The 9,507-nt window shown below is 41.3% G+C and overlaps 1 pseudogene; it reads left to right on the top strand.

Annotated features, from left to right (window-relative positions):
• The first annotated feature begins 1,154 nt into the window (after positions 1 to 1,154).
• On the top strand, positions 1,155 to 2,148 carry OR7C2 (olfactory receptor family 7 subfamily C member 2; annotated as a pseudogene).
• Positions 2,149 to 9,507: the final 7,359 nt, after the last annotated feature.

Genomic DNA, 9,507 nt, shown 5'->3' with positions numbered 1-9,507 from the left:
AGGTATCTAAAATCATCAAACTCATAGAAGCAGAGAATAGAATGTTGGTTGCCAGTGGCTGCAGGGAGGGGAAATGAGGAATTGTTGCTCAATGGGTATAAAGTTTCTGTTATGCAAGATGAATAAGTTCTAGAGATCTGATGTATAACATAGTACATATAGTTAATAATACAGTTAATAATATAGCTAATAATAATATGGTGCACTTTAAAATAGGTTAGGAGGATGGATTGTAAGTATTCTTACCACACAAGAGAATACAAGGAAATTTTTGGAGGTGATAGATATGTTTATTACCTTGACTGTGGTGATAGTATCAGGGGTGAATGCATAGGTCCAAACTTATCAAGATATATATATATCAATCAAATATGTGCAATTATTTTGTAAATCAATTATGCTTCAATAAAGCTAAAAATAAAATATGAACTTATGCTAAGACAAACTTGATACTTAGAAACTCTAGGACACTATGTTTAGAAATTCAATTTTGACTGAATTTATATAAGGACATGAATAATATAAATGATATGTAAACAATGATTAATAATAATATTGGTTATTATTTTTTTAGCATAAGGAGGACCCAACGTCCAGAGGGTCTAAAGTATAGAAATTACAGCAAGACAGCACAATGGAAGAATCTCTCAATGATTGGAACATCTGCCTAGAGTTAGAGAATTCGCTGTTCCCACAAGCACTGAGCAGAAAGTGCAAGAGAAGCCATCAGGGATGCGGAGAAAGGGATGCCACTTAGGGATGCAGGCAAGCACTAGAGCAGCACTCCTCAAACTTGTGTGTGCATCAGTATTCCCAGGAGGTCTTGTTAAAGCAGAGTGCTGGCTTCATGCCCAGAGTATCTGATTCAGTAGGTCAGGTGGGCCTGAAATGTGCATTTCTAACAGGTTCCCAGGTAATGCTGATGGTGTTGGCCAGGGACCACAATTTGAGAACCACTGAACTTAGAGACAGTTTTCCAGATAGCAATGGCAACTACAGTTTGTCAGCAAAGAGAGCCAATCATTAACCAAAATGAATGACTTCATGAATTCCCTGGATTTGGATTAAGGATATTTATGTCATTAGGGGGAATGCTTACTTAGAGTGAATTTTGTGTTGTTTTTTTCCTCCTTCTAGGCAAACCCAGAAGCCCCATGGAAAGAGAAAACCAAACATGAGTTGGAAACTTTCTCCTCCTGTGATTCGCAGAAGAGCCAGACCTGCAGCCTCTCCTCTTTGGGCTGTTCCTGTGCATGTACCTGGTCATGTTCACCAGGAACCTGCTCATCATTCTGGCCGTCATCTCTCACTCCCACCTCCACATGCCCATGTACTTCTTCCTCTCCAACCTGTCCTTGGCTGACTTCTGTTTCACCTCCACCACCGTCCCATAGATGCTGCTGAACCTCCAGACACAGAGCAAAGTTATCACCTATGCAGGCTGCCTCAGCCAGATATTTTTTTTCATTGTGTTTGGATGCCTGGACAATTTACTCCTGACTGTGATGGCCTATGACCACTTCCTGGCCATCTGTCACCTCCTGCACCACATGGTCATCATGAACCCCAGGCTCTGTAATTGCTGGTTCTGGGGTCCTGTTGCATCAGTGTCGTGGGCTCCCTCCTCAAGACCTTGACCATTTTGAGGCTATCTTTCTACACAAACATGGAAATCCCACACTTTTTTTGTGATCTTCCTGAAGTCCTGAAGCTCGCCTGTTCAAACACTCTCATCAATAATATAGTGGTGTATTTTGTGACTATTGTGCTAGGTGTTTTTCCTGTCTCTTGGATCCTCTTTTCTCATTCTCAGATTTTCTCCTCCATCCTGAGAATTGCATCAAACAGGAGCAAGTACAAAGCCTTTTCCACCTGCAGGTCTCACCTCTTAGTGGTCTCCTTGTTCTACAGCACAGGCCTTGGGGTCTACCTCAGTTCTGCGGCCACTTCATCCTCTAGGACAAGTCTGGTGGCTTCGGTGATGTACACCATGGTCACGCCCATTCTGAACCCACTCATCTACAGTCTGAGGAACAGGGACATGCAGGGGGCCCTGGGGAGACTCCTCAGCAGGGTGGTACCTCTCAGTGTTGGCACCATTACAGGACTCTCATGAGTAGCTGGGTGCACAATACTGAGGACCAGAAATCCTGGCTTCCTTCATCCAGTATTTTTATTTTTCCTAATTTTACATGTTTTAAAGCAAAACTTACCTTGGGTCTTTCTTCCTTGCCTTCTCTATTTTTCTTCAGGTTATATCTTGCATTCTCTCTTTTACTTCATAATCAGTCATTTAACTGCTTATGAACAGAACCTGGTATTTCCTCAGTTTCTTCAGTAATGATTTGGATTTCTTAAAAAACAAATCAAATCTTATGTATTTAATATATATCCTCAAAGTGATGGGGTGTGTACCTATTTTGGAAATGTTGCCCTCAAAACTCATTTATAGAGATTTTTCCTGAGGTTATGTAAATGAAATCAACTCAAAGATTTGCCCCCTTTTTTTCTGATTCACTTTCTTTTCAGTTACATCATACTTAATTTCTCTGCTCACCCACAATATGGATGACTTGAATTTCTGAACTATATCTTATCCATCTTCGAAACTGCAGTGCTTGTTACATTTCTTAGGAAGGAGTTTATACCCAGTGACTATTTCTTGAATGGGGTGAAAAATAGATGGGTGGATGGTTAAATATAGAGACTGGACCAGAAAAATACAAGTGTATTGATTTAATAAAAGCTTTTGAGCTAGAAAATAAATTGTTATTGATATTAATATTGATAATAAAAATAATAACAGCACTCAGTATATGCCAGCACTGTTTAAGCATTTTATACACATTGTCTCATTTAAGTTTTCCGATAATATTTTTATGTGATTAGTATCATTTCTCCGTAGTTACAGATGAGGAATAAGAGCTTATGGTATCTGCATAACTAGCTCAAGGTCACAGATGTGCTGAAGAGGCTCAAACCCAGGGCTGTCTAAATCAGACCACTCTCTCGGCCATCATGTTATGTTTCCTCTAGTCAAAACTTATTACAATAATAATTCAATCTCCAAGGAAACAAGACTCCTCAAATATAAAACCTCTCATTTCTGGAAGTCAGCTCCTCAACCAAGAAATGTGCTGTCTCTGAAGGCTGCAGTCTCAGAAATAAATCAAATTCTGGAGTAAGATCTATTAAGGTTTCCTTAATGTTTTAATTTGACTTCTTTTTATTCTTATCAGGATGACCATATTTTCATGTTTATATATTTACATGTATTTATTCTTTCTAGAATTTGGTTTACACACTTTGATCATTTATCATCTTAGGTATTTTTTATTCTAATTGGTTTAAAAGAGCTTTTTATATGTCTACATTTTATGCTTTGTAATATCCAATGTGTTCTAAATATTTTCCCTATTTTTACACTTGTTTTTTATTTTCTTTATGGTTTGGCCCACAGATTTTTAATGTACTTGAATCCATCAATTATATTCTCAGTTCTATTCTTTTATTCTTCTTCCATCTGTGTTTATGCTCAAAGATTTAATCTATATTTTCTTCTAGAAGTCTATTGCTATATCTTTCGTCCAACTTTATTTTATTCTGGTGAATGACATTAGGATAGAAATTTAGGAATAACTAATCATCCAAGCACTATTTATTTCAAAATTCTTTATTTTCTTATTAATTTATGTCCCTTTTATAATAGCTTTTTTTTTTTCTTTTGTGAGGAAGATTAGCTAACATCTGTTGCCAATCCTCCTCTTTGTGCTGAGGAAGATTGGCCCTGGGCTAACATCCGTGCCCATCTTCCTCTACTTTATATGGGATGCCGCCACAGCATGGCCTGACAAATAGTGCGTGGGCGGGTGCCCGGGATCCGAACCTGCGAACCCCAGGCCGCTGCAGGGAAGCGCGTGCACTTAACCACTATGCCACCAGGCTGGCCCCTATAATAGCTTATTTTACTGGATTTGTTTATTATTATTCTGCTGTTGCATTGATGTATCTATTTAGATTTAATACAATTTCACAATGGCTGATAAACACAGCTTTATTATACATTTCAATAAAGAGGAGATCAAATCTTCTCTCTTTATTCTTTTTTTTTTTTAATTATCTTCCCAATTACTCTTTGTGGGAAACATGGCTAAGTTGCTTTTCCAGCATTAATTCTCAGATTTTTCCTAATAGCAGAACACTGATTTGCTTGGGGTGGCAATACACCCAACTTAAAACATCAGTATAGGGGTGATCATGTGTCTTGGTTTACTATTGCTGCTGTGACCAATTACCACACCTTTAGTGGCCTAAAAGAACACAAGTGTATTATCTTACAGTTCTGTAGATCAGAAGTCCAAAATGGGTCTCAATAGGATAAAATGAATATGTCTGCAGGGCTGCATTTCTTTCTAGAGACTCTAAGGAATAATCCACTTTCTTGCCTTTTCCAGCATCTAGAGACTACCTGCATTCTTTGGCTCACAGCTCCTTTCTCCACCATCCATGGAAGCAATAGCTGGTTGAGTCTTTCTCATATTGCCTCACTCTTACCCTTATTTCTGCCTCCCTCTTCCACATTTAAGGATCCTTGTGATTACATTGGGCTCGCCCTGACAATTCAGGATAACCTGTATTTTAAGGTCAGATGATTAGCAACCTTAATTCTATCTACAATTTGAATTTTTTTTTCATGTAGCTTAATATAGTCACAGGTTCCAAGGATCAGGACGTGGACATCTTTGGGGAGGCCATTATTCTGCCTAATACACCATGTGACACAATTTTGCGCAAAGAGATGTATGCTGAAATCATTAGGTGGAGCTTCTAGGAAAACATGTATTTTCCTAATTAGAAAATAAAAAAGAGACTCACAAACGTAATGTTGAACAAAAGAAGTCAAATACACACACACACACAAAATATTATATGATTCCATTTATATAAAATTCAAAAGTGTCCAAAACTAATCTATACTGCTGGAATTCTGGATAGCAGTTATGCTGGGGATGGAAGTGGTGACTAGAAGTGGGCATAAACGAAGCTTCTTGGGGCTGCATATATTTTGTTTCTTGATCTGGGTCCTGGTTATTTAGAGAATATTCAGTGTGTGAAATTCCTTCAACTTTTGATATGGCCCTTTTCCATCTACAGGTTTTACTTCATTAAAAAGGTTTTCTTGGGGCTGGCCCAGTGGCGCAGCAGTTAAGTGCACGCGCTTCGCTGTGTTGGCCCAGGGTTCACAAGTTCGGATCCCGGGCGCACACCAACACACCAGTTGTCAAGCCATGCTGTGGTGGCGTCCCATATAAAGTGGAGGAAGATGGGCAGGGATGTTAGCCCAGGGCCAGTCTTCCTCAGCAAAAAGAGGAGGATTGGCATCAGATGTTAGCTCAGGGCTGATCCTCCTCACAAAAAACCTTTTTTTTTAGAAAACCCCCTTGTACTTCACCCTTGATTCTTCTCTCAGTCTTCCTGTCTGATATGGATTCAATGTCCAGAGGTGCAGCAGCTACTCCATGACCATGAGGATGATGACCACACATTGGGAATGGTGGGGAAGAAAAGTAAAATAAGATTCAGTCCTTAATGCATCATTGAGCTGCCATACTCCCTAACCCTAGACCTGTGATGTGTGGATAAATAAAGCCTTAATTTATCTAAGCCACTGTTTTGGTCCATCTTTCTGTTACTTGCAGCTGAATGCCATCCCTAACTAGAAACACTGTTCATGATACATTTTAGAATATATGTAACATGTCCCACCATAAAAGAGGTGGTGATTCATTTGCATAGTGAAGTTCGGGGACCACTGGTATAACTGACCCAAGAATAAGGCCATAATTACTCAGAGGCAGTGAAGGGTAGAAGCATGAGCTCAGTGGTCAAAATGTGTGGGTTCAAAGACCAACTTTGCCCCTCCTAGCTGTGTGACTTTGCAGAATTTCTTAAGCTCTCTGGGCCTGTTCCCTGATCTGTAAAGGTTAACAGTAATAGTAAGTCTTCATAGGGCCACTGTTAAGTATTAAGAGCAGATACATGTACAGCACGAAAAACAGTGGTAGTGCACATTAATATTTTTAATGTTTCATTGGCAAGCCCAAGAATGGATGCAGGAGAGAGTAAGACAAAAACACAGAAAAAGTTTTAAAAGCATAAGTCCAAAGTAGCTGAAAAAGTTAGATAACTTTTTTTGCCTTGAGGTGTTGTTTAAATGCTCAATTTACTCACTAGTTAAGCTATAGTGTCTTCATTTGAAAGAACATTTAGGGGCCGGCCCCGTGGCTTAGCGGTTAAGTGCGTGCGCTCCGCTGCTGGCGGCCCGGGTTCAGATCCCGGGTGCGCACCGAGGCACCACTCCTCCAGCCATGCTGAGGCCGCATCCCACATACAGCAACTAGAAGGATGTGCAGCTATGACAGACAACTATGTACTGGGGCTTTGGGGGAAAAATAAATAAATAAAATCTTAAAAAAAAAAAAAAAAAAGAAAGAACATTTATTTGCTTGTGAATGTGGCTGGAGAACTGCCCCTCAGCCTCTCTAAATGAACAGAAAAGGGGAGAAGAAAACAACTGACTTTTATCGTCTTTGAGTGTTCAAGAATTTGAGCTCCCAAAATCTCAGTAGATGCAAAGAAAGCCAGCCACTTACGGACCCAAGGACCTAGATCAGCAGAAATTTTGACTGTGTCCACCATCTGCAAGGCAGGGAGCCGCTGTCCTGAGTTATGTATAAATCTGGGCTTGAGCTTTGTCACGTTATGCCCTCAGCTGCTCTAAGCTGAATGGAATCCTGAAGGGGTCGTGGAGGGGCAGAAGCTTTGGAGTCTTGGCCAGAAATGCCTGTGCCTTAGAGGAAACCCTTGGTTTCACTTCGGTCACAGACATGAGGTCAAATGAAGAAACGCGAGCCCTACCCTCTGGGACAGGGGTGCTGACCACCTTGATCCTTCATAGGGATCAGAGCTATGCCCTTCCCACTCCTAACTCTACTAAAATAACACCATTGCCCCCAAGAGTGTAACCTTAGAACTGTCCTATCCAATACAATATGGTAGCCACTGGCCACACGTGCCTGTTTAAAATAATTAGAAATAAATAAAATTTTAAAAAATTCAGTCCCTCAGTCACACCAGCTATGTATCAAGTGATTGATCAGCCACGTGTGGTTAGTGGCCACTACACTGGACAATGCAGATAGAAAACATTTCCATCACTGCAGAAGGTTCTATCAGAGAGCATGGCCTTAAAAGGATGCTGCCTTTTCTGTATAATACTCTTCAGGGATGTCCCATCAAGGGCATCATTTATGTTGCTAGCAAATTTCTTCTATACCAGTTAAAAATTGCAATTGGCTACATATGGCAGAAACCACACTGTAATGGCTTAACCAAAGGTTTTTTCTTTCCCCTTGAAACACAAATTCAAGAGATAAGCATTTCAAGGCTGGCCTTCAAGTACTCAGGATCCTTCCACTTTTCTGCTCTACCATCCTTAGCATGGGAGTCTCACCCTCATGGTCACAAAATACCTTCTGCCCTTCCAGCCATTGCAACTGCATCCCAGGAAGGTAGAATGAAGAAGCATAATATAGAAGATATCTCATCATCATTTACCATTTTAATGCAATCCTGTCTGGCTTCAAACTTCTGTATCTGCATCCTTTGCCTGAAGAGGGATTTCTTTGGTGGCAGAAGTCTGCTCTGCCTATGTGCATAGAGAATTAATGCCTCAGGAATCACTCCTTAACCAAAGACTGATAGGAGTTGGTGTATCAATCCTTGGGTGAGGTAACTCTGAGGCATGTATATTACACTGGCTCCCAGTACTCCTCAGCAGGAGCCCTAGGTGACCACATTGGTAACTGACTTGATAAACACATCCTTTATGGTTGCCTTTCTTTGCCTGACTCACAACTCCACTTCCTGGGCCACTGAACTCTTTGTCTTAGGTAGGCTGAGCTACATTTCCTGGGCCTCACTGGCTTCGTTGGCAGCCCCACAAAAGATTTGCCCACCCAGAACCTGTGAATGTCACCTTATTTAGAAAAACTGCCTTTGCAGATTTAATTACATTTAATTAATTAAGCTAAAATGAGTTCATTCGGCTGGTGTCTACTCCAATCTGACTGGTATCCATATTAAAAAGGGAGATTAAGACACACACACACATAGAGGGAAGACAATATGAAGACATAGGGATAAAATGGCCAGCTACAAGCCAAGGAGAGAGGCCTCAGGAGAAGCCATCCCTGCTGACACTTTGATCTCAGACTTCTAGCCTCCAAAACTATGAGAAAATAAATTTCTGTTGTTTAAGCTATCCAGTCTGTGGTACTTTGTCATGGCAGCCCTAGAAAACTAACATCCCCTGCTCCCACAAGGAGCCCTCTGGGGAACACAGACCACTGACCATGGGCTGGTGTAGGACTGGAGGCTGAAATTCCGGTTTGAGACTGGGATCCCAGGTGAAGTGCCCTGTGGTCAAATGTGGAGCAGCATGTTTTATAAGTGGAGGAGTCTCTTGCCTTTGCATAGACTGTTTCCACTCTATAACCATATATATCTCCATGGTGACCACAAAAAGATTAAAGAATTCTGGAACCCTTCTCCCACGTTCTCTCAATTCCTTATGTCCAAGGGTTCTCTTAGGATCCTAAAGAATGGGGGAGGGAACATCTCAAAACATACCTGTGCTTGAATTTCTCTCCCCAATTTGGGAGAGGTAAATGCTCAAGTGAAGCTTAATTTGATTTAGAAAATATTAATGTCATGTTTCCTGGACAAAAGGAGTCGTAGAGTTGAGTTACACCCAGAATCATGTTACTCTCTATTTGTGTTTTCCCCAAGCCTTTAGCAAGGTCTCATTCAATGTCACACCTGGTCCATCAGGTTGCAGGAAAATAATGCTAAGAGGCCAACATCCACCCTTGTGTCGTTAGGAGATACAGAACCCCTAGGGCCAGCAGGGGGTTGTCTGGGCCAATCGGTCTCAGGAGTCAAGAGTTGAGACCACAAGACCCAGCTACTCATCCCCAGAAGAAGCTGCTTCCTCTGTTCCCAATGGTGGGGTGTATGCAGTAAAGGGTTAACTCAGAGGGTTAGGGACACTCAAAGCCTACACACACCAAAGAAAAGACTGGCCCTTGACTGGCTCCTGGAAGTGACCTCTGAGCCCTTGGAATGTCCTGGCTAATAAAAGTGTCTTTGTATACCCGGGGCCTTGAGCCACACCAGATAGTCTGTGCTGACAGTTGTAATTTATGGTGAACGCCTGTTTTTATTCACCTGGGGCCCTGGGAAATGCTGTATTATTTTGACCTCTGGGGGGACTGAAGAATGAGTAGTTCAGGTCAGCAAGTGCTCCATCCCTACATGATCGGACCTCCAAGAAAAACCCTGGACACCAAGGCTCGGGAGAACTTCCCTGGCTGGCAATACTTCATATGTGCTGTCACACATCATTGTTGGGAGAATTAAGTGCTGTCTATGCGATTCCACTAAAAG

Source organism: Ceratotherium simum, chromosome 18 (assembly GCF_057802395.1).
Source record: "Ceratotherium simum simum isolate JZ-2026a chromosome 18, ASM5780239v1, whole genome shotgun sequence".
Lineage (NCBI taxonomy): Eukaryota > Metazoa > Chordata > Mammalia > Perissodactyla > Rhinocerotidae > Ceratotherium > Ceratotherium simum.
The sequence above is the reverse complement of the archived record's forward strand: the minus strand, read 5'-3'. Positions and strand labels throughout refer to the sequence as shown.